Consider the following 25309-nt stretch of genomic DNA (forward strand, 5'->3'; position numbering starts at 1 on the left):
CGTGAACTTAAAATGAAAACAAGTGACGGCCCACTGGTGAGAAAAGAAGTAAAAAAATTTAGTACTTCTCCTTACACTATAGGGAGAAAATAATCTGATTGCATGTGTAGCACTGTATGATACAACCTTACTGACGAGTCCCACAGATGCATCAGGACTTTTAATTTCAGCTTTTCTCTTTGATTCTCTTTGATTGTTATTTGATACTCAAATATCAAGCTTTTAGAATCACAGTAGGGCACCATTACCACTGATGACACTTATGATCTTGAAAAATGCAATGCTATAGGGGCCTATATATGCATGTTTGACATGACAGTTATTTCTATGAGTGAGGAGAAAGAAAAGCAGACAAGCAAAGTAGCAAAACCCTGACTATGAGAGAAAATTCTAAGGTCTAAGGAAGTAATGTTTTTCTAATGGGAGTTTCACGCTAAATACTGACCCAAAGATATTCAGCTGATTCATTTGTAACTGTTTATAGGCATTATTTCAAATACCTAGAGTGGACCTAATCAATATCTCATAAAAAAACTGTGGCAAACTAGAACTGCATCAAATTACGTGTTCATTTAATTGTTTTCATGTCCTATGCTAAATAAATGGACTGTTCAGATGCAGCATGTACTAACTACTGTTCTATTACCAAAGGATAGACACAGCCTTCCAGTGAATACTGTAATGATGTAAAGAAACTGACTTCTCTTTTCTTCTTCTGTTTGATAAACAGAAACAAGCCTCGGAACCAAAAAAGACCTTAGATTCACAAGTAGAAATGAATGCTCTGCCATCTGCTCAACATACCTTAGAGAAAAGGGACCTATTTCCCCTTCTCATTCACATAATTAGTGAGCTGTGAAATGAGTTCTTTAATGGACAGGAAACCTGAGGATTACTGCATTGTCACAATACAATACAATGCAATACAAAATGAGCTTATATAGTTCCTTTCATGGAAATGCATCCCAAGGCTCTTTACAATAAAATTAAACATAAAAATGCAAAAATGCTCTAACATTATAGCCCATAAGCTACTGTTAAAGGGGAAAATATACGTTTACATGTAAATGGCTCTCTGAAGGAGAGATATCGAAATTCAAATAGAAATAAATCCTTATTTTAAATAGCTAATATAATATGTTTCAATGATCTGAGATATCAAACAGCTGATGCAGACATGCCAAATCAGTCAGAAAATATTTTTTTTTCTCCCAAATTGTTTATTTTTAAGGCAATAAAGTGCTTTTAAGGCAAGCTTGTACTTGACAAGTAGACAGTGAAACTCTCAAAAGCAGGAATGACATGCTGACTAAGCATCATACAAAGCTCAATATTCTTGGCAGAAGTCGGAGTCTTGACAGAAGATTATAAAATGAACTATAAAATTAGTTCAGTGCACTAATCTGGCTTAAAAATGCAAGCAGTATATTTGGAGCTTGTTTCTTTATTTTTGTTTTATCAGTTATAATTCTAAACTTGTAGACCTTGCACCAATGAAGGGAAATTGAAATTGCTGTGAAACCTTTGCAAAAGCAGTCTATTAAAAAGCAAAAATAGCACTAACAGATTAAGTAGATAGAACTTTTGACATGGAACCAGTAAAACTCATCAGTAGGAATCAAGTGGATGTTATGCCAGATGGAGAGTAACATGGCTTTTTGTCAAACTCTGTAAGCCACTAAGCTTGAAGTCTGTAGGACAGTCAGCTCCAGTGGAAGCAATAAAAAGCCATTGAAATTATGGAAGTAATTTGAATTCTGTTAATATTCTTCATACTCAACCGATAAGTAATTCTTCAGTGAAAATAAACCTAAAGCTGAATATGCTCTTTTAGATGCACACAACACAAAATAATCCCTGGTTAGAAGTTGAGTGTACTACTTGATTTTTAGATGCTACAAGATAAATTGTTTACACAGGCTGAGATTCCTCAGTCCACCTTGTATAGGTACATTAGTGTTAAATGAGTACTTTAATGCTTTTATTGCATGAAGAAAGATAGACCCATACACTTGAAACAAATGGTTTAATGATTCAATATCACACTCACGTCTCTTAATGCAATAACTGATTTTATTGAATAAGAAATAAACACTACAGGACTCAGAAAAAAGATATAAAGTATATGCTTGAATTTTCAATTTGAACTATTTTATGTCACTTTATCTTTCTTTTGAGACAGCAGGAATTGGTAGCAATTAGTCTAATTCTCCAACTTCATTTGTTAGGCTTGCTAAGCTTTTTTGTGTCATATTGCTATTTGTTCATGGATATTTATTTGTCTTCATCACACTACTGGAATGATGCTTTGTGGTACAGAAGGCCCTGCAGGTTTCAGCAAGAAACTTGTCCAGGATTTGGGAGAAAATGTACTCAGTTACATTTTAGCATATCTTTTCTAAATACAGATTGGCAGTCTGGAGGATATGAAGTTCATGAGAAGAAATGGTTCTTGAACTTCAGATAAGAACATACTACATTTCCATTCACTGAAGAAGTGAATTCATAATAGAAGAGAATAATCTTACTGAAAAATGAGATGAGTACTTTTTAGTTAACTGGTATAAACTTTTAAAGATTATGTTGTTTTGTGCAATTATATCTTAGTCCAGTTATTTAAGTGTGTTGGTTTTCTTTGTTTTTTAACTTCACGGTACGTATTACTAATGACTTATTTGAATAGTACTCATGAAAAAAAAAATACTACTCATGAAACTTTCACATGCATGTCTACAGCTACAAAAGAAAAAAATCTAAACTATAAATAGTACAAATATTTTTACCAAATTGAAATACTATGAGATAATGCTGATAAAATTTAAATTGACTTGAAGTATTTCAGTTGAGTGAATGAAGTAAAAAAAAATAAAAAAATGATGCTAGCTCTCAGAGACAACAGCTTAATTAGAGAATCGAGCTCAGTCAGAGTACCTCAAATAGAAAGTATTACTACCTGTGTTTAATTTTTATCACAAACTCAGCTGTATACTACTTTCCTTCTCAGTGTTATGTCATTCCTTGACAGCCTCACAGTGGCTGTTGTGTTTGTCTGCACTATTTACTTGCAAGTCCTACTTGCTAAATATTGCCTAACCTCACTGTGAAAGAGCTCTGGTGAGGAAAAGACACTACTATTTCTCCCCATGCCTTCTCAGATTAAGAGGTAGTGTCTTTCTTCATTATCCTGAATGCCAATTGAAGATGCTACAGGCACTTACTAAACTCCAGTAGATTAATGCAAAACCATTTCACACAATCCCACACAACATCTTTGTCCCTACATTAAAGAAAGTTGGATTTCATGGATGGACCACTTGATGGATAAGAAACTCAGAGTGCACTCTCAGCAAGTTTGCCCACATCTCCAAACTGTGATGTAGTCAGTATGTTGGAGGGAAGGGATGGAATCCAAAGGGACTTTGGCAAGATTGAGTAATGTGCCTGTGCAGAACAAATACAACATCCTGCATGTGGACTGTGGAAATCTCAAGCACAAATACAGGCTGGTTGGAGAAAGCCAATCACATCTTGGGTGAAGCACACCCAAGAAGTCAAGGGAAGTTTTTCTCCCCTTCTACTTCACTCTTGTGAGATTTCACATAGACTACTGTTCTGTGGTACCCAGAACAGGGTCACATATTTATTAAAGACAGTCTGATGTTAAAAGAATTATCATAATATAGTCTGAATTGACTCTTTGGTCAGTTTTGCTTTTAACTAAATCAACTCAGTAAAAATTGCAGTTACGTGTGCTTGTACACTGCACTTGAAATACCACGCAGATTTGTAAGCACAAGGGACACCTGATTACATCTTTCTCTACATACATATATTACAGAAAAAAAAAGATCAAATTAAATATAGATTTATGTTTACTCTTTACTCCTCTCTGCACTATGACATGAAACTAAGCTTTTCTAATACTTGTGCAGTACAGTAAATTCTTACTGTATGTTTGAAAAAAAAGAAAGAAGGATGAATCATACCATACTCATTTTGTAACCACAAAGTAATCATCACATTTGTCCTCACTTGAAACTAATTATGCTAAACTTAATTTTTATTCTATAAAGTTATGAAGTCACTTCATATGAAGTCACTTCATACTGTAATCTAGATTCAGGAAGAAAGACTTTCAGGACATCTAGCAAAAGTCATATGAAAGATTAGCTCTAAAAGCTAAATTCCATCATACCACTGTATATGAAGAAAAGATAAATGATTCTGACTGAAAATATAAGGTATATGGAAATCTCAGTTAGGCGTAAGTAAGAAGTCTATGTCCAACAAATAAAGCAAATCTGCTGGACAAAAAGAAAAACACCTCTCAAGTTAAATTAGTGATAATAGATCAGGTGTGATTTAACTTTCAATAAAAATGGAAATGTTCAAGAATAGCATAAAAACAAACATATTTTTTATTTTATCTTGATCTGCCTCATGTTAAAAGTGATCTCAAGGCAATTAAATAACAACAATAACAAACAGCATTTACCAAACAAAAGTAGCTGCAGTTTCAAACTCACCAACATATACTCCCAAGTATCCCACGCATGTAAAGGATATGCGTTCCATGGGAACACACCTAACAGTCTGAAAAGCGTGGGCATCAATAAGACTAACTCACAGTGACAGTTACATTTCATACCATTAAGCATGACAGTTGTGTGCGCACTTGGAACTCAGAGTAATGCTTTCAATTCTTTTTCATATAAGGCTACAGGAATAGAAGTATCAAAACAAATTCACTTTTTAATAACCTGTGAGTATTTTTTTGGGGGGTGGGGGGTGGGGGTAAGAGGGGAGGGATATCTGAACAACATATTAACATATATGTAGGAGAGAAGCAGGTCATATTGGTATGAGTATGTACTGGTTAATAGGGACATAACAACTGCTTGTAAAAACACAGCATAATTAAGAATCCTATAACTGATGAACACATTCTGCAATCCTATCAAAAGGAAGACTGAGAACAGACCTTAAGGGGAAGAGAAATCAGACAAGAAAGGAAAGCTAAAGAACATAGAAGAACCAAAATGGATGCGATGCAAAAATGACCAAAAAAAAAAAAAAAAAAAAAAAAGGAGTCATTCTATCTTATAAACAGAGATTTAAGTTTTACTAAATTTAACAACAACAACAACAAAAACTCTAAATAATTACTAAATGAACCACTGCACAAGACCACCTACGTAAGAAACTTAAGTTAGATGAAGCCTAACAAATGTAGTATAATGCACATGCATCCCAGAGACCCAACATATTTCTTCTGCTCACAGAAAGCTCTCCTACTCAAAGCAATTATAATTAGTGAATGAAATTAAGAAGAAATGGCTTACAAAACTTGTCTCTTCCCTCCTCGGGTAATAAAGTCTATTGCCCCTGAAATCATTTCACTTAATTCTCACTTGCTAACACATCCCACAAAACCATTTTGCTGAGTGAGATTTAATAAATCTCTCAGTCTGGGATTAAATTTTACTGTTTTATGAACTGTTAAATTGCATTGTATGCTTATTAAAGCTGGTGTTTTCTTCTTTCTTGACACATTCCCAACTCCACTCTGGGGTACAATTAAGCAAACAGTAGAGATTTTGCTTTCACCCCCAAATGTGCGTTCCAACAGGGAACAAACTGCGAGCACCAGCAAGCTATAAACATTGTGCATTTAAATTTCCAAAATATCAGCAAACCTCTAGCATAAAAAAAAATAATTAAATAGGCTAATATTTCGGATGAATAATCATAAAGAGGGCTGGAGCATCTCCTCTATGAAGATAGGCTGAAGGAGCTGGGCTTGTTCAGCCTGGAGAAAGGGAGGCTGCAAGGTGACCTAATTGCAGCCTTTCAGTACCTGAAGGGAGCCTATGTGTTCATAGGGGAGGGGAGTAAAATCTTCAAAAATGTGGATAACAGCATAACAAAGGGAAAGGGATTTTAGTGGAAGGAGGGAAGATTTAGGCTGGATGTTAGGGGGAAGTTCTTTACTATAAGAGTAGTGAGGTGTTGGAACAGGCTGCCCAGAGAGCTTGTGGATGCCCCATCCCTGGATGTGTTGGATGGGGCCCTGGGCAAACAGGTCTTGTAAATTGGTAGGTTGGTGGCCCTGCCTGGCAAGGGGGTGGAGATTCATTATCCTTGTTGTCCCTTACAACCTGGGCCATTCTGTGATTCTGTGATAAGACTATGGCGTAGCTGTTTAGATTATAGTTAGCAGTTTCCTTGTGAATTTTAAGCAGGAGAGGTGTACACAGTATGTAAAAAAGTCTGAAAATATTTAGAATTTCATCCTTTGCAGTTTTTCAAAGCTAGTTTTTTTATAGCTAGTCTTTCTATACAGGGTTTGCTATTCTGATGTAAGGTTTTATAATGTGATCCATTTCCTCAATTTTTTAATTGACTTATTCCCAATTATTTTTCAATAAGCTATTTATTAGACAGGTTAGATGTCAAATATTTTGAGGTGGTTTGCTTGTTTCCAATCATAGAAAGCAGTAAATTCAGTCTACGTGATCATTTACATTATACTTGACTGCTGACATGTGAAAGAATGTAAACTGAGTTCCATGCAGAATTCCTACTTTTTGTAGTAAATGTTGATACTAATTTTGAAATTTTTGTTTCTGTAATATTACATGGGAAACTAATAAAATAAGAATATTATTGAATCGTTTTGTCTATCATAAGGCTCTTTTTCAGATTAGCATTGTAATTAACTTGTGCACATTTCAGTATTCTTTTTCTTTTAAGTTACAATTATTGTAAAATATTTTTACTTAAAATCCAAATTTTCACTTGGTCTTAGTCCATTGCCTCTAAGGGGTATCCTGATTCAAGATTTACTTTCTTATACTAAGGGACAACATGTAAATTCCTCTCCATAAGAGCATACATTTCTAGAACCATTATCTGGAACAACCACAGCTAAATCTATAACAAATAAGTAAATAAATAAATAAATTCCATGATGATGTTTCTTAGAAATGCATTTCCTCTTCTTTTCTATTTTACGGCTAACTGAAAGAAATTGCTAAGACAAGATCAAAAAGCTATTTCAAAAGACCCTATAAATGTTTCACCACAATAGAAATTCTGTACTTGTGTGCAGAAAGAAATTACACCTGATCTCATCTGAAGAGAAGCATAAATTTAAAATAATGCAGAGATTAAAATATTTTATAAAAATATATATATACTTAAAAAATATATACTTTTATATTCTATGAAAGTTTCACACCATCTAAGGATTTCACAACTATCATACCTTTTCATTTTTCAATAAAAATTTCAAAATAAATGCATATTGATGACTTTGAAATGCAGAGACAGTTCTGAGCTTTCAAAATAAACTGCTTTTCCCTGCTTTCCCCCAAGCTCCATTTATGTTTTTCTCCACTTAGAACTAATGACATAGATCTATAGATCTCAATATCCTCAGGAAAATAAACAAAAAACAAACAAACAAACAAACAAAAACCCAACAACAATAACTAAAAAAACATGAAAAACATGACCGCATATGCAGCCTTGCAAAGATCATATTTGCAGGAAAGACAGATTATCAAGCACTATAAAATATAACTATTCTATAAAACTGTTTATGTTCATTGCAAAACAGAATTTTTCTTTACATTAGTGTTCTGTAACACCTTTAGTTATATCCTAGAGCTCTGTTTTAAGCAAGGAAGTATGTTGCTTCTGGATTAAAATTTCCTTGAAATAAGTAATAGATAAATATTAAGAGAAAATACCAGCCTGTGACTTAGAAAAAATCTGATTTAGAAAATAGACATTTTAGTTTAATTTCAGTTTAGTTGAGAATTGGAAGCAGACTCAATTTTATATTCTTCATTGCCTTTTGTCATTTTAACTACATAATCTTTATCCATATTTTGTGCTATGTTCAGATTGCATACTACACATATTTCCTTTCCAAACAATATTGTCACATGTTATACTGCTAACTCTAATAATCAGGCCCTTATACATAGTTAACTCCCTCTCCACTGTCAATGCAGACATGGGACTCAGACACATTCATATTAGATGAATCTTGTTTTGATTAAAAACTGCAACATAAATTTATTTAGTGCTTAAAAAGTTGTCTTTTGATTTGCAGCACCAACTTTTCAGACTACCTTCTAAAATGCCTTAACAAAAACAACCATTTTAAACTATTCACTTATTTGACAACAAAAAATACACTAACTTTAAGCATAGCTTGAAATTGTGATGCTTCAGAGAAAGCTGACTCATTTTAACAGGAACCTCAATGGGTTAAACCAGGGCAGTAATTATGAAACATATATTTTGATGTTGAAAGTTAACTAAACTTCTAAGTACCCTGAAATCCTTGTAAAGCAAACTAAAGCTTAAAGTACAAAGAAAGCAAAGATACACAGTAATAGATATAAAAAATTTGAATAAGGAAAAATGATATAAATAACTTAGAAGTCAATTGCAGTACTTTGTGCTAGAAGAAACAGAGCCTCACTAGTAAGCACAACTTGAAACAATTTTGCTGTCAAGTGAGTCATTGCTGCTCTTTTGTCCAACAAACAATAAAATTTTTTGGATGATCTTTGAATCTTTGAATCTCAGAATATCCAATAGAATTTGTAGCAAAATATACATGCTCTAAATTCACCCAGTAATCCTTTCTGGAAATTTTCAGCTCTCTTTCTCTAAACATAGTTCATACTCAAAAGGATATTTATATCAAAAAAGCCAAATCATAGTATATAATTATCACAATTACTAAACCAAAAATAGGAACTGAAAACTGAATGTAATTCAGGCTTTTCAATGTTTTATCAGGGCTTCATCCATCAGAGTAACAGTTAAATTCTGCAGCATATCTAAATCTAAATATAAAATAAAATAAAAATAAAAATAAATAAATAAATAAATAAAAAACAAGATGTGCAGAACTTTGGTGGCTTTTCTTAGATTGTTGTTGTTGTTTCTGTTCTATTTCAAACCCAATGCCACATGAATTTTTACTTTTCTTATTCACACACACATACAAGGCAGGTGGTCTTTGGCAGACAAACTGAAAGGAAAAATAAATAGTTACAAATGTGATAAGACTCAAAAACTATTTCAGGTCTTTAGACTTCATTTCCCACTTCTGTCTAACAATTGTAAGAGATAATACCAAGAGGATCACCGTTATTAGAATCAAATTTAACGGAATTCTATCCCTTCTTACAACTTTGGAAAATGTATGAGCAAAAACTAAAGTTAATAGTTAAAAATGTAGGCCTTTTTAGTTTGCTGCTGTTGCTCTGCTCATTATGTGCATTCCAATCCTGAAGACGTTTCTCAGTTTTGTGGTTTAATCTGGCAGGCAGCTCAGCACCACACATGCATTCTCTAACTCTCTCTAGGTAGGATGGAGGAGAGAATCAAAAAGTTATAACTGCAAGAACTCATGGATTGAGATAAAGACAGCTTACTTGTAAAGATAAAGCCATGTGGCTCAAGCAAAGCAAAACAAGGAACTTATTTGCTACTTCCCATCAACTGGCAGATATTCAACCATTTCCAGGAAATCAGGACCTAAGAAGATAGCTTGGGAAATGAGTGATGACAAATGTCACTACTGTAAACATTCCTTTTTCTTCCTCCTTTTTTCCCCAAGGTTTCCTTGACAAACAAGATGCCATATGGTATGGGATGTACCTTTGGTCAGTCTGGGTCAGAAGATCTGATTCTGTTCCCTGCCAGCATCTTGTGCACCTTCAGTTCCTCACTGCTCTCAACAAAGAAAATTAATTCTATTCTACTCAAAGCTATGACAGTCACTTAAGTTACCTTGGTGCTACACAAAGCATTATCCTTTCAAGACATCCTCTTAACTTCTAAACCAATTTTACATGTCTCCATTAGTCTAAATTAGCCCAAAGAAGTCCTATATTAATCAGATTGTACTAAAATGGCAGAATGTGGCTTTACTAGGTTTCAGAGTAATATCACATTTCTTTACAAGGTAGCAGGCATCCTCACTTAGTTATTTTTAGCTCGTGGCTTCTCCTTCCAAAAACTGCAATGTAATGTGATAAGAGGAATTTTATAAAGATACAAATTAAAGAACACAAGTAAAACCTAATTATTAACTAAAGATGCATTTTGTTTACTTCTTATGTAGATGATTTTTATAACTTATGCAGATATGTTAAATAAATTATTTTCATGAGGTGCTGTATGTAACCAGTGCTTTGGATAGTTACAAAGAAAAAATCTGTTCTGTTATATCCCCTAATACCATAAACGTGCACAATAGGTAATGCAGTCATTTCTATAGAGAAAAAAAAAAAAAAAAAAAAGAAAAACCATTACATAGTCAGTATACACCACATAGAAAATAATGGTTATAAGAGAGATAAAGCTTACATTCTTATATAATCAGACTGCATTTTCTACAGTACCCCACTGATGTATATCTACAACACAGTGTAACTGTGGAAAGAAGAAATTTTTTGTCCATGAGGACACAATGTTATGTTGGTATTAGATGTGGTGAGAAGCTTCTGACCTGTGGCAGAAACATAAAACTAATTGCCACAAAATTCCAATCTACTGTAAAAAAAAAAATAAAATTGTTTCAAATAGTGAAAATAAATCTAATGTCGAACCATATTTTACCATATTTTACATTAGTACTTAATGTTGTGTTCTTACTGAAGCTTATTTTGCAAAGAATCCTGAATAGAACATTCATTCAGTATTTTTATTTCCTTTATTCATTACTCCCCAGACAAAATTTCATAGATACCGGAACAATACATTTTCATAGGTAGAAGGTCTTTCTCTTGAAGTAGCTAATCTGTGATGCTACCTTTCACCTTTCCAGCATGCAGAAAATATCACGGCTGTTCAGGAAAACCTATCCTGATTGTCCATAAAATGATTCAAGACAGCAAATAGCATACAAATGAGACATATAAGACAGAAGTTTCTTGGTTGAAACACAATCATTAATTTTGTACTATATTTTACTGAGGAATCTGAAACTCATAGATTCAATCTTCTCAGTTCTTCTCAAATCTTAATGTAATGTTTAACTAAAAAACAATCAAAAAAAAAAAGAAAAAAAAAAAACATTTTAAAATCACAAGAAGCCTGTAAGTTACCAGATGTACAGCTATTTGCAGAGTCATCAGAATGAAAGAAATGGAAAAGCATTATTCTGCAGATATCTTGCTTACAGACAGTTCTTTATCTTGAAATCTCCAAAAGAAAAAAGACTAGTAACCAAAGTTTCAAACCACAGAGCTCTAGCTGACTGCAGATAGCAACATGAGAAGAGAGCTTGAATCTTGAGCCATTAACAGGACCAAACCACCAAAGAATAGGTTGGAAGCACTTGTTAAGTTATATCAACTTCTTACAACTTAATTTACAGACGATGCCTATATTCAAATTGTGTCTCCATGAAAAACTTAATGCATACCATAAAAGCTTGCTGTAATGAACATGTAGATAAAATTAATGTGCTTCCAAGACAAATGTTTTCAACAAGTATGCCTTGATACTGTATATCATTTATTTTTTTCTCTGTCTGTAGCATTTTGAAGTTGATTTTTTTGTTTAGTTTGTTACAGAAACAAAAACACTTCTCCGCACACTTTTAATCCATTAAGGAGATTTGTTCTCACAGTAAGGCTGTAAGATTTTATTTTCAAACATCGGCAAGCTTTTGAAGCAATTCTGATTGTTCCTACATATCAGTGTTCAGATTCACATCAGAGATCAGCCCCATGGTGCATGAACTGGATCTTAAAAGCTAAGTGAAAGATGTGATCTAGGAGTATGCTTTATGTGCTAATCTATTCATAATGTGTTCATCTGTTAATTGGCTGCCCTTACTGAGCCTCTTCACTTGGTACTGTAACCACATTGCAGGTAAATTCCAAAGAGCACTTGAGAAAATCTGGTACTTTCTTCAAGTGTATTCCATTTCATTATTACTCTAAAAATCCTGATCTTGTATTCATGCAGTCTCTAATTACAGGGTACAAATCCTGACCCTGTTTACTCAAAGAAAAAATGCATTGATGACTTTTAAGGCAAATAAATAGCATTTCTGCCCTCTAAAAGATGATAACTACTATGTCAGAAGTAAAAGGAAATGAAGAATTTTAAAGGAAGCATTTTAAACTACAAAGATGTGAAGAAAAGGGTAGCAGCAGCACGTGTAGGCCACTTATTCATGGTAGATAATGGCATTTTATAGCGGTCAATAGAAGGCTTGGTTGAAAGCCATCTGTCAGACTGCACACATGCACAAAAACTGGAGATGGGAATGGTTGCCTTTGGCTCTGACTGTTAAAAAACAGTTATCAATCTTCATCTAAATCTTCAAGGAGCTGCTCTTGGTGAGTAATCGATATTGCATTTGCCACAATAGCTCATTTAATTATTTTCATCCTAAATATCCTGTCAGCAGGGGGAACGTCTTCCTGATTTTAATTAATTTTGAGATCATTGATTCTTTGCCTTTTCCTTTCCTGTGGTTACACATGCAGACCAAAAGCACAGACACATACTTGAGCCTGCAGGCTATGTAAGATGTATGACAAGTCCTTGGTGAAAACCTGGCATATTATTGAAGTATACCTAGAAAACACTCAGTTCTATTTTTAAATCTTCAACCATTAACTGCTGCAAATGAGCCCCTGGCACCTAAAACTTAGTTGGGTAAAACAGTAAATTGAAAACAGTGTTTGCTGAATAGTTTTCAATTAAAGAGTCCTTAAATCAATAGGCAGTAAGGTATCACAGCCTCAAGCATGCTATAAGTTATCAGAGAAACACAGAAATTGAAAATGGAAGTCAGAAAAACATAAAAAAGTAGAGAAAAATCATAAATGTATTACAATTTAAGAATAAATCTTGGATTGATGGACAATAGCAAAAAAAAAAAAAAAAAAAAAAAAAAAGTATTAGATACTTGAGTGAAGTCATTTTTCCTCTATGGTAAATACAAAAAGAAATGAGTCAAAATACAAATCTTTCCAAAATATCTTCATATTTTTAAAGAGATCAGCTCTTAACAGAAGTGTGAGAGAAATGCTAGATACCTTAGGAGAATGACACATCTTATACATAATAAGTCTTGTTTTAACTGTTAATACTCTTCATCCTTACACTGTAAATTGGTGAGTCAACTGCTCTCAGGGTCCCCAGCAAGAGTTTGGAAATCAAGAAACTGAACTCACACAGATTAAACTCTTGTACTTATCTTTGAAGAATGTTTGTATTTTTATCTAAAATAAGGTGAAAGGGAGGTTATATATATATATATATATATATATATATATATATATATATATATATATTGCTTTGAACAAAAGAACAAAAGGAAATGTTTCTTTTCCTGTGCATAGAACCACCTAGACTAGAGGTACTTACGTATAACGAAAGTGGTCCTTTAAAAAAGAGGAAGCCTACATTAAAGCAAACAAACAAACAAACAATAAAATAAATTTGGATAATTGAAAAACTGTATAATAAGTGCTTGGAAGTCGGATTAATTTCAATGATATGTACAGCTTTGTCATGTAAACCCTGCCACCTCAACCTTTTCAGGAAAAGGAAATGAATAAAAGAACAAATCTACAGTACATAGGTCACTCTGAAAGTAATGTCGCCTATTTATTTCCATGGAAACTACAACAGATACAAAGAGCACAATAACACTCAATACAATAACTCTCAGCTAGAAAATGCTATTTTGTAACACAGTCACCACCAGTAACTATCCACTATTGCCTGTGAGCAACAAGGTTTTGCATGCTGCAATGATAAAAACCTGCACCAGCAAAGGTGATCCACTGTCACCTCTGCTGAAACAAATCAACCACAGCCTCACTATGTCTACATTCACTGTTTGGTCTCTACAAACATTCTTCAAGTATCAATGGATGTCAACAGGTGCCATTTTTTCCTCACAGAAGACTTTAATTATATGCCTTTTTTCTACACACACCTCCATGTCAGCTATGCTTTCCTCAGACTTCTCTGCTGCCACCTGTCACATGGTAACAAAACATTATGGAATACTGGTGGGAAGGTTCAGACTCTACTGACATGCCACCAGAATCTGCCTCTGACATCTCTGGTCAGCATGATAAAATTGGAAACATTAGTTTTGGAGCAGCCCTCATAAAAAAAATAAATAAACTAATGAAGACTGATCTATGCATATCCTATATAGTATGAAAATATATTCCCTGACAGCTAGAGATGGCACTTTCCTTGTAATCAATAAGGCAATGATATAAATCATCATTTTCCTTTAACATGGTATAGAATGATAATTAATTTACTTAGTTTTACAAGGAAATGCAGATCTGCACAGTGCCAATGCATTGGAAGCAAGGGAAAGTACATGTTTGATTTTAATGCTACTCTAGAAGAAACAGTGCTTGCTGCATCAGCCTACATCAGAAAAAAATGTTATTGCTGAGGAGAATTTAGACTAGAATTAAAAAGACATAAGACATCTCCAATTGGCCTGTTTCTGATTTCAAGGTAACTGTTAAAAAATGGTCTGTTTTACACTAGTCAGTTTTCTATATTCTTCACAAACAGATTTCACAGCTTTGAACACTGACAACACATGAAAGTGTTGTTCTTCATTAATATTCTTTTCCCCACTGTCTTTCCCTGGAAATGGTAACATTTGCCTACAGAATGAATTCACTAACTACTTTCTCTAGCCAACAGTAATTTAAATACATTTAGTTTAACTTTCAGAAATGGGTATAGAAATTACATTTTATTTACAAAGTTACAAAGATAGATAAATAGATAGATATAAAGGCACTTAACATTGTTCAGCTGGTAAAAGTTTGAACAAAATTATTGGATTGAACTAATGAACTGTTAAATAACATCACTGGATTCTCCTCAGATGAACTATAGCTGCCTAACTAGAAATATATAAAAATATATAAAAATTCTCAGAAAGTAATAATCTCTGCCACAATCCACTAAGCAGTATATGGTATAACACAATAGAAAGAATTTAGAAAGTAAACTTCTTCTGCAAAAATAAGAAATGGGAAAAATAAATCAAATTTTCTACTGCAGACACATACAGAGTACCACTCAAAGACATTCCTCGGGGAAATAAACACCACCAGCAAGGCCAAGTAAAGAAATCTCTCTGAGATGTAAAGTCAGAATGTAAAGCTCCTAGCACATGCTCAAATCCCTCTGAGTACTGTTATCCTGCCCATACAAATCCCACTCACTAAAACTGACAGTTGTGCGCTGCTCTTTTTTCTTAGAGGATTAACATTAGGAAAAAAGTATGAAGTGAAAACATTTCAAGAGACAAGCTAACAAAGAGACTAATCAGTGCTGCTAGAGGACAGGATGTATGCAGAATCCACTCTATTTCTTCTACCTATAACAAGTATAGAGATCTATCAAGAGAAAGTTTTATCAAACTGTCTTCTGATCTTAAAAAGGAGAGAAAGAAAACAGAATTATCAAATTATTCTTAGAAAGCAGTGTATGGAAGGGAAGAAAGGGAAGGAAGGGAGGGGAAGGGTAGGAATAGGGAGGGAGGGAGGGGGAAGAGGGAGGAAAATGGAGGGAGGAAGGGAGGGAGGGAAGGGGAGGGGGGCAGGGAGGGAGGGAGGGAGGGAGGGAGGGGAGGGAGGGAGGGAGGGAGAGGAGGGAGGGAAGGCAGGAGGGGAGGGAGAGAAGGAGGGAGGGAGGGAGGGAGGGAGGGAAAGAGGGAGGGAGAGAAGGGGGAGGCGGAGGGAGGAGGGAGAGAGGAAAGGAAGGAAAGGAAGGAAGGAAGGAAGGAAGGAAGGAAGGAAGGAAGGAAGGAAGGAAGGAAGGAAGGAAGGAAGGAAGGAGGAAGGAAGAAGGAGGAAGAGGAAGGAAGGAAGGAAGGAAGGAAGGAAGGAAAAGGAAGGAAGGAAAAGGAAGGAAGGAAGAGGAAGGAAGGAAAAGGAAGGAAGAAGGAAGGAAGGAAGGAAAGGAAGGAAGGAAGGAAGGAGAGAAAGAAGGAAGGAAGAGGAAGGAAGGAAGGAAGGAAGGAGGAGGAAGGAAGGAAGGAAGGAGAAAAGAGGGAAGGAATAAAAGAAAAACAAGGAGGAAGGAAGGAAGAGGAGGAAGGAAGGAAGGAAGGAAGGAAGGAAGGAAGGAAGGAAGGAAGGAAGGAAGGAAGGAAGGAAACGAACCAATAGACCAAGCACCTCCTAAGATACTCATTTTTGAAAATTTAACAGCTGTCATGTGGATGTTGGTAATACATATTGATTGACTTAGTGAGGGTGTACACCACTGAATATGTAACCTGCAGCAAATTTGCAGACGACACCATGTTGGGACAGAGTGTTGATCTCCCTGAGGGGAGAAAGGCTCTAGAGAACAATCTAGATAGACTAGGCTGATGGGTCAAGGTTAACCATATGAGTTTCAATAGGGCCAAGAGTCAGGTCTTGCATTTTGGTCACAACAACCCCAGGCAACCCTACAGGCTTGGTGAGGAGTGGAAAGCTGCCTGATGGAAAAAGACCTTGGTTACTGATGGACAGTCAGCTGAATGTGAGCCAGCAGTGTGCCCAGGTGGCCAAAAAAGGACAATGGCATCCTGGTTTTTATCAGGAATCGTGTTATGTGCAGGAGTAGGGAAGTCATCCTGCCCCTGTACTTGGCACTGGTGAGGCCTCATCTTGAGCACTGTGTTTGGTTTTGGGCACCTCAGTTCAGAGGAGACACCGAGTGCTGGAGCAGGTCCAAAGAAGGGCCTTGAAGAATATGCCCTATGAAGAGCAACTGAAGAATCTGGGGCTGTTTAGTCTGGGGAAAAGAAGGCTGAGGGGAGATGTTATTGCTCACTTCCAGTATCTGAAAGGTGCTTACAGAGAGAGCCGAGTTGGATTCTTCTCAATGGTGACAGATGACAGAATGAAGGGAAACAGCCTCAAGTTATGCCAGTGGAAGTTTGGGTTGGATATCAGGAAAAACTTCTTTACAGAAAGGGTTGTTAAGCACTGGAATGGGCTCCAAAGGGAAGTGATTGAGTCACCATATCTGGGTGTGTTTAAGAGCTGTTTGGATGTGGTGCTCAGAGATACGATTTAGCAGAGGGTTGTTAGAGTTAGGGTAGGTCATGGTTGGACTTGATGATCTTGAAGGTCATTTCCAACCTGAGTGATTTTATCCTATGATTTCATATCAGCTTGTGCTTTCATTCTGAAATACTTGACCCTTTTGTTTAAAAGAACTTTAATTCAAAGTACTGATTCTTTTTTTTTTGTTTGTTTGTTTCATATCTTATAGAAGTATTTGAATATAAGTACCTTTAAGACTTGTTACCTTTGACATTCTTTCTTATGCTTATTTAAACACACCTCCATACTCTTTGTCCAAAGGGAACTGCTGCTAGGACCACACAGAATCATAGATGTGACAGTCAACTTATTAAAAGAATACTGAATTAATTCTGATATAGTAGTGATCTGTGGAAATTCACATAGGCAAATTACAAGTGAAAAATCTGTTTTCATTTGGGGGGAAATAGGAGGGAAGAGTCTACTGCTTATGGAGTATGCTTTCATTTCCAAATATGTATTAGAAAAAATAAATTTAGTTCATACTTTACAATGAAGGAAAACAAAAATCTCCATCAGACTCCCCAGATCATATTTGCTAGCTAAACCAAAACACTACATACACTGATAACCACTAAGAATCAGAAAAATGAAGATTGATACGTATAACAGATATAGGAGAAATCGATAAAGAATGCGCTTTTTAACTGGGTCCCAATTCTGTTAAGAAAATGCGTGCTGCATCCACATACTCAAATGGAAAATAGATAAACCACAAAGCTCAGGAAAGTGAGAATCTACTTGAAGTCACCTTCTTACACTGAAAATATTTCTCACCTATTATGCTGAAAGAAAGGAGAAAGTACCAGAAGAATTAAGTTAATCTGATTATCTGTTATTAGTTCTCTGTCTATGGATGTTCCGTATCTATGGATGAAGTTCATGGATATGCTTATAAACTTGTTTTAGCTACAGGGTCAAATAAAGTGGAAAAAGAAATGGTTTTCAGATTAAGGAAAAGTCAAGCTAGACACACTACTAGACATTCAAGGCCTGTGAAACACAAATGTATACAATGTGGTAATATCTAGCTTACCAAGTTTGCAGAGGTATAACACAAATATTAACTACTGCAATACATAATAACAATAATAATAAATTAACCCATTCAAGTTCTTCCAAAACAGACCACACAGGAGGAATTTTGTAAATCCAGTATACAAAGGGGAAAAAAAAAAAAAAAAAAAAAAAAAAAAAACACTTTTCTAATTAAATGCATAATCATGGATGCAGATCCATGTTAGCAGTTCTAAATGGTTTCTGTTTTAATGAGCCATTTGTAATGAAATGGTAGCCTGCAATTAGACATCTGCAATACAGGACAGCAAGCCAGCTACAAAATATATCTGCCAGAATTACAGTTGCATTCCTCAGCAGGACAATGAGAAGAATGGATAATTGTAATTATAACATATACATCCCTTAGTTTTCTGTGGCCAAAAGAGAGCGAAAAACAAGGGCTCTTAATGCATTTAATTGCTGGCTGTTAATAAAGGGTTGTCACAAGATAAACTCTTTTTAAAATGCATTCCAATTCCATTAAACATTATAAACTAATGTAACTAACTACCTGCCTGGGCACTAATCTAGGAAGCTGCTTCTTACCTGCAGATAATCTAGTAAAATAGGTTTGGTGTTCAAAAAGTTGCAAGATGCTAAGAAAGAAAGTTGAAGAAACTGGAAATGGAAACACTGTTATTCCAGAGAGTTTATCACATAACATCTTGCTGGCATTCCCTTTGTAAAACCTCTTTGCAAGTCTTTCTACTGAAAACCACATAGACTTCAGAATGGAACTCACATGCTGTAATGCAAGATGGATTTTGGAACACAATTCTTAGACAGCATTCCAATTCAGCTTGCAGAAATAACTACTCAAGATTATAAAATCATGCTTGTTTTTAAGATTTAAATATCTGAGGAAGTATGTAACACTCATAAAGCAGGCATCCAAAGACTGGAACCCTCTCCTCCTCAGAAGACTTCAAGACTTCAGCTTCCCATATGAAGAGAGATAATCACTTCTTATTGACTTTTTTTTTTTTTTTTTTTTTTCTCTCTATTAAATCAGGACATAGAGAAAACTCCTTTGGCTGTTAGATGGAAATCCAAAGTAACATAAGAGAGACTGTCAAATATTGCTAGATGTATAAGCGTGGATGAAAAAAAATTAAGAAATTAGACTCTAGAGTCCTATTCAAAGTTAATTTCCAAGTACTATCCAAGAACTTTCAAGATACAGTCATTTTATTCATTTGAGAACAATTTCTGGACAACTACAAATATTTTTTCATATCTTGTAATTTCTACTTTACCTTCCATCAGTTGAGGAAAGAAAATATGAGGAGGACATCTTCAGATTTGTAGGTCAAAAGCTAAATAGTCTTAAAACTGCCAAAAATAAAACATCATGATGTACATGAAAGACTAAAAATACTGAACATTTGCATAATTATATGTCTTTTTAAGCTTACTATTCAAAAATGCCAGAATTATTTCTGCACACTGACTGTTTATTACCTTCAGCATTTGTTAATTTTCACCAGTTAAAAATCTCACCTTGATTTGAAAGAGATTCTTCAGTCATCAGAGGTTGCCTGTGATTCTCCTGCCGTCTAAATTAACAATTACAGATGTTTACAGTCTATGCTGTCATACTTCATTTCTTCTTTGTATGCTAATATGAACTCTATGTTTATTATTAAAATGCAGGTCCCACCAGTTCAAGAGAACATGATGTAGTTAGTTCTTTTAAAGCATAGAAAAATAAAGCATCACTTACAGAACCTATCTCTTTTCCTTGTCATCTATTAACTGCTGGATTATCACTGACATATTGCTATGAAGCAACAGATAGCATATTTCACACAGTTATCCTTTATTTCCTATTAAAACCATAAAGCAGCCAAGCAGAACTATATTTAATGAGGATTGGATGTCTTCTTTGTATATTATTTTCATAAGGGGTTATTCAGCAAGCAACAGATATTTCTTGAATCTGCCTACAGATTAGAAAAGTGCTGTAATTAGTAAAGCAGATCTTTTCTTGTAATGGCCCAAAGAGAAATAGTTACTTGTAAGCAAAGTACAATAGGAAAAATGAACTCATAAATTATAAGCTAAACAAATACAGTGTGATTTTTTTTTCTTTTTTTTTCTTTTTTTTCTTTTCATCATTCTAATCAGAACAGGACACAGGAGAAAAACTAAAATTGTAATATCCAAATGTAGTTTTGTCTTCAAATAGCTTTCTGTTTTCCTAACATTTAGTGCATTTTTCACATATCAGATGAAAAATACAGAAACAAATATGTTTTTTATCACATTTATATTGCTTCCACTGTTTAAGTTGTTCATAGAAGGATTCTAGCAAAGACTGTTATTCTCCTTTATACATGTCCATTGCACAATGTTTAATTCCACTCTTAACTGCTCAAATTATCATCTAAAACCCCTTCAGATATGTTTTACCTTCATATACTGACAGATACCAATGCACTGAAAAAAGCAAACCATTTAATTATACAAGACTTGTTCAAAACAGAGGCTTGAAAAAAAATTTTTTGCTGAGTAAGATAGGCAATGTTTTAGGTTAAATATGCAAGTATCATGAAATTCAATCTTCCTCACTTTGAAAAGAGTTCTGTCAGGCATATAGGTTTGGCTATCTAAGTTCTCAGTGTTCAAAACAATGACCAAAAACTACTAGCCTACTAAAACAGAATCCTCTGTGAGTACTTCTTCTGTTAGATATCCTCATCATATTTAGACAAAAAAAAAAAAAATTTAAAAAAAAAAATTAAAAATAAATAAATAAAATTATTCAAGGTTTTGAGTAATAGTTTTGAGCAGTGTCTTAAGACAGGTTGTATTGCCCAGGTGGCCAAGAAGGCCAAGGGCATCCTGGCTTGCATCAGAAACAGTGTTGCCAGCACTAGGAGAGAGGTGATTGTTCCCTTGTACTCCGCAATGGTGAGGCCACACCTCGAGTACTGTGTCCACTTTTGGGCCCCTCACTGCAAGAAAGACATTAAGGCCCTGGAACATGTTCAAAGGAGGGCAACAAAGCTGGTGAGGGGTCCGGAGCACAGGCCATATGAGGAGAGGCTGAAGGAGCTGGGAAAGTTCAGCCTGGAGAAGAGGAGGCTCAGGGGAGAGTTTATTGCTCTCTATAAGTTCCTGAAGGGAAGTTGTAGTGAGCTGGGGGTTGGCCTCTTCTCTCATGTCATTAGTATAGGACTAGAGGGAATGGTTTCAAGATATGGCAGGGGAGATTCAAGCTGGACTTTAGGAAGCATAACTTCTCAGAAAGGGTGGTCAGGCACTGGAATGGACTGCCCAGGGAGGTGGTGGAGTCACTGACCCTGGGAGTTTTCAAAGAACGACTGGATGTTGTGTTGAGAGACATGGTTTAGTGGTAGCTATTGCTAATAGATGAACAGTTGGATTGGATGATTTTTTAGTGATTCTCTGATTCTCTGAAAGTGATTTCAGAAAATAAATAAATAAATGAAAATACTGGCCAGTTATGACCATGCATCTCTAGTTCTACTAGGTCTGAATAATTGATTATTGCCCTCCAGAAACCCACCATTCCTCAGGCTCCCCTGCTGAAATTGTTTATATATTTTATATACTTTTAATATTTTTTTATACTTTTATTATCATTACTAGGCTTATTTTATTTACAAAAGAGAAGAAACAGATTTATAGTATACTTAATCAAGAAATAGCTATCAATGTTATTAAAGCATTCAAGTTTTAAGGGCTTATATATAGCATTATAAATAGCTGGCATAACTAAAACAGGGAAAAAATCCATAAGAATAAACTTTCTTGAAAAGATCTTAAGTGAACAGACATCAAAAGTTGAGTAGAGGAATCGTAGAATCGTGGAATGGACTGGGTTGAAAAGGACCATAATGATCATCTAATCCTGGCTATGTGGGTTGCCAACCACTAGACCATGATCCCCAGAGCCACATCCAGACTTGGATGGAAAGAATGAAAAAGAAACAGCAGTGGAGAGGTAATATGCTAGAAAAGGACAGTTCATTTCTTTATACTTTTTCTTTTTTTTTTTTTTTTTTTTTTTTTTTTTTTTTTTCCCAGATGATGTGATACAAGGACAGAGGTCTCACAAATATGAAAATCCTGATGGAAAGAAGTCTGACTGAATACCCCACTGAGGAAATGGCTGCCTCATCAGTCTGGACTTCATGAGAATTCACACAGAGGAGATACCCTAGCTGTTTAAAAAACAATTCAGTGACAACTGTTGCTTACAGACTACACACTAGTTAATCTCCTAGGAGACACAAATCCACAGGAAAAAAGCCTTCCTTACTGCTACTGCTCAAAGTGATATTTATATTACTGTAACAATGGAAGAAAATCAAAATCAATCTTGCAGCCAGGTTCACACTACTGGCAGGAACAGTATATCCAGTGTATTACTTAAGGGCCAGCTTTTAATGGTCTAAGCAGAAGATAAGAAATAGAGCAATTTTCTATGTTATTTTTGGAATTCAGAAGCACATCTAGGTATTGCCAGAAGTACCATGGTTAATAAAATCTAAAACTTGCTGTAGGGAAAAGAAAGTTCAGTTCATGCAATATTCAGGCTGTGAGTATATGTTGTGACAAACACATACTAATCAATTCTCTTAGTACTAGAAGCAATTCTCTGTCTGAATTTCTATCAATAATTATATAAAATGGTTTAAAAATAGATTTTGCTTTCAGCTTAACGTACATTCTTAAATGACAAATTCTGTTTCAGTTCAAGATGGACACAAAGTTGTGGGGGCATTTTTCTGTTGTTAATTTCATTACAGAAAGCATCTTCTTCTCCAAGATAATAAAAATATTTTCATGTATTTTTGCAAATACTTTAAATACTACTTATTTCTACTTTACCTAAAATATCTCCAGTGAGAAAAAATAATATGTCAGTGAGGATGTATTTTAATGTTTCAGGAAAAAAAGAAAAAAAGAAAAAAAAGTCTACAATGGGATTAAAGAACTGTTTGGGACTTTATTCCTGTTATTATTATCATTATTATCATCATAATTATCAAAAAGATATGGGATTCCCATGCAATTTTTTGCTTAAACAGATGAAAGGAGGACATAGGCATTAGAAACAGCTTTTAATAACTGGTGACTGATGAAAACTCAGACCAACTCTGGACTGCTATCTACCAACATCCACTGGGGGGTTCAGCGTACAAAACAAAGAAATGTTGCTAAAAAAGCAACAACACTGTAGGAAATAACTTCAACAGAATTCCGTCACTTCTAGCTAACTGTCCATCAGAGTAAAGCTAAATCTGAAACTGGTTTATTTCTTAATATTCTCTCTTCCTCATTAGAAACATCTGCCTCTTCATTTATTTTTTAAACTACTTCTACTTGTCTATAGAGAACAGGAGTCAGAGGAAAAAGCAATTATTAGTAAAGTAAGCATTTAATTGCAAAGCTTACTGAAATTTTATTCCCAAAGGAGGAATCCTGTATTTGCGATTGTGTGTATTCATTTTTAATTCTTTTGTTCAAGATTAAGAACTAAGGCTTGTGCAATATGCTCAGTGAATGCTTGCTACTCAAAGTCGCAAGTACTCTAGATAGTTTCTGAAATACCAGATTGTAGAAAAGAGGAAAGCAGGTAATCTTAGTTTCCTAAACACCATCTTATTAAAAAATCAATAAGCAATCATAATACCTATGAGAAAGCAAGTGAGTAATCCCCCAAAAATGAAGATTCATCTCACAAATAAAGTAGATTAAAAAAGAAATGAATTATAATTAATTCTTTAGGTGGAGATTTTTCATGAGTTTCATCAAGTCACTGTGAAAACATACCTTTCATCCTGGATCCAATTTAATGGGTATTTAATTGATACCATTACATGAATGATTGTTACATAATGGCTGTACAAGTGCAAATGATTTTATTTCTCCACACATTATTTGTATTTATCAGAATGACATGTAAATAATGTATCTATCAATCATCTATGACCCAATTATTTCCATTTTCTTCAAAAGAAAATGACTAACTTTCACAGAAACAAAAATGTTAGAATATGACCATACAGCAAGCAATAAACTGAAGATTTACTTCTAATAATGTCTCTTGCTTACTATTTTACTTGGTGATTCTCTAGTGCCTCAGAAATTCATTGAATTAAGAATATCTGAGAGTCATACAGATACTAACAATCCAGCACGGGTAATACTACACAAAAATCTACTCAAGATATTTAATTGTATTTATAAATAAGTGTGGCCTTAAACTAGAGTTAAATGTTATCATAAAAAAAAAAATAAATAAATTAGAGAGAGGAGACAAGTACACAAGTACTAGAGACACTAAAGGAGACAAGGAGACAATAATTTCAGCAGGTTTACAAGTCTGACATAGGTACACGATCCAAATGCAGGACTGAAAAAACTAAAGGAACACATGCAGATTATACCTTCTATACTTCTGTTACTCAATTATATAATATGGTACTATACTTTGCTTTAATTTTGCTTTAGTGAAAAGCCTCATAGTAAAGGAACTGAAGGAACTGTATACCTGCTACTTCTTGTTCTCAGTGTTTCTGTTTACATCTCAAAACATACAAGATGGAAACCATACAATCACAAAATACCCAGAGTTGGAAGATAGGATGGTATGTACATTTATTCAGGAAAAACTAAAAAAATTATTGTATTATGACAGATCAGCAAGTTTGCTAGTGACATCAAGTTCTGTGATTTGGTAGATACATCACAAGGAAGTGATGCCATCCGGAAGGATCTTGATAAACAGAAAGATTTGAAATTGGATTGAGGTAACCCCAGATATGTATACAAACAGGGAGATGTAATCCTTGAGAGTAGCCTTGCTGAGAAGGACTTAGGGGTTTGAGCTGATCAACAACTTAACATAAGCCAGCCAGTGCTGTGCTCACTTGCAGCCTGAAAGAGACATTGTATCCTGGGCTGCATCAAAAGAGGGGTGACCAGCAGGGCAAGGGAGGTGACTGTACTTAGATCACTCTAGTGTCTGGCAGCCATGCCTGTGGCAGTGGGCTTGGAACTTCATGATCCTTGAGGTCCCTTCCAACCCAAGTTATTCTATGATATGATTTGATGATACAATCTAATCAGGC

The 25309-nt window shown here is 34.8% G+C and overlaps 1 protein-coding gene across 5 annotated transcripts in view; it reads right to left on the reverse strand.

The window, feature by feature from the left end:
• GRIK2 (glutamate ionotropic receptor kainate type subunit 2) overlaps positions 1-25309 on the reverse strand; it is a 341691-nt gene that overhangs the window by 163756 nt on the left and 152626 nt on the right. The gene's annotated exons all lie outside the window — the stretch shown is intronic.

Source organism: Coturnix japonica, chromosome 3 (assembly GCF_001577835.2).
Source record: "Coturnix japonica isolate 7356 chromosome 3, Coturnix japonica 2.1, whole genome shotgun sequence".
NCBI classification, from domain to species: Eukaryota; Metazoa; Chordata; class Aves; order Galliformes; family Phasianidae; genus Coturnix; species Coturnix japonica.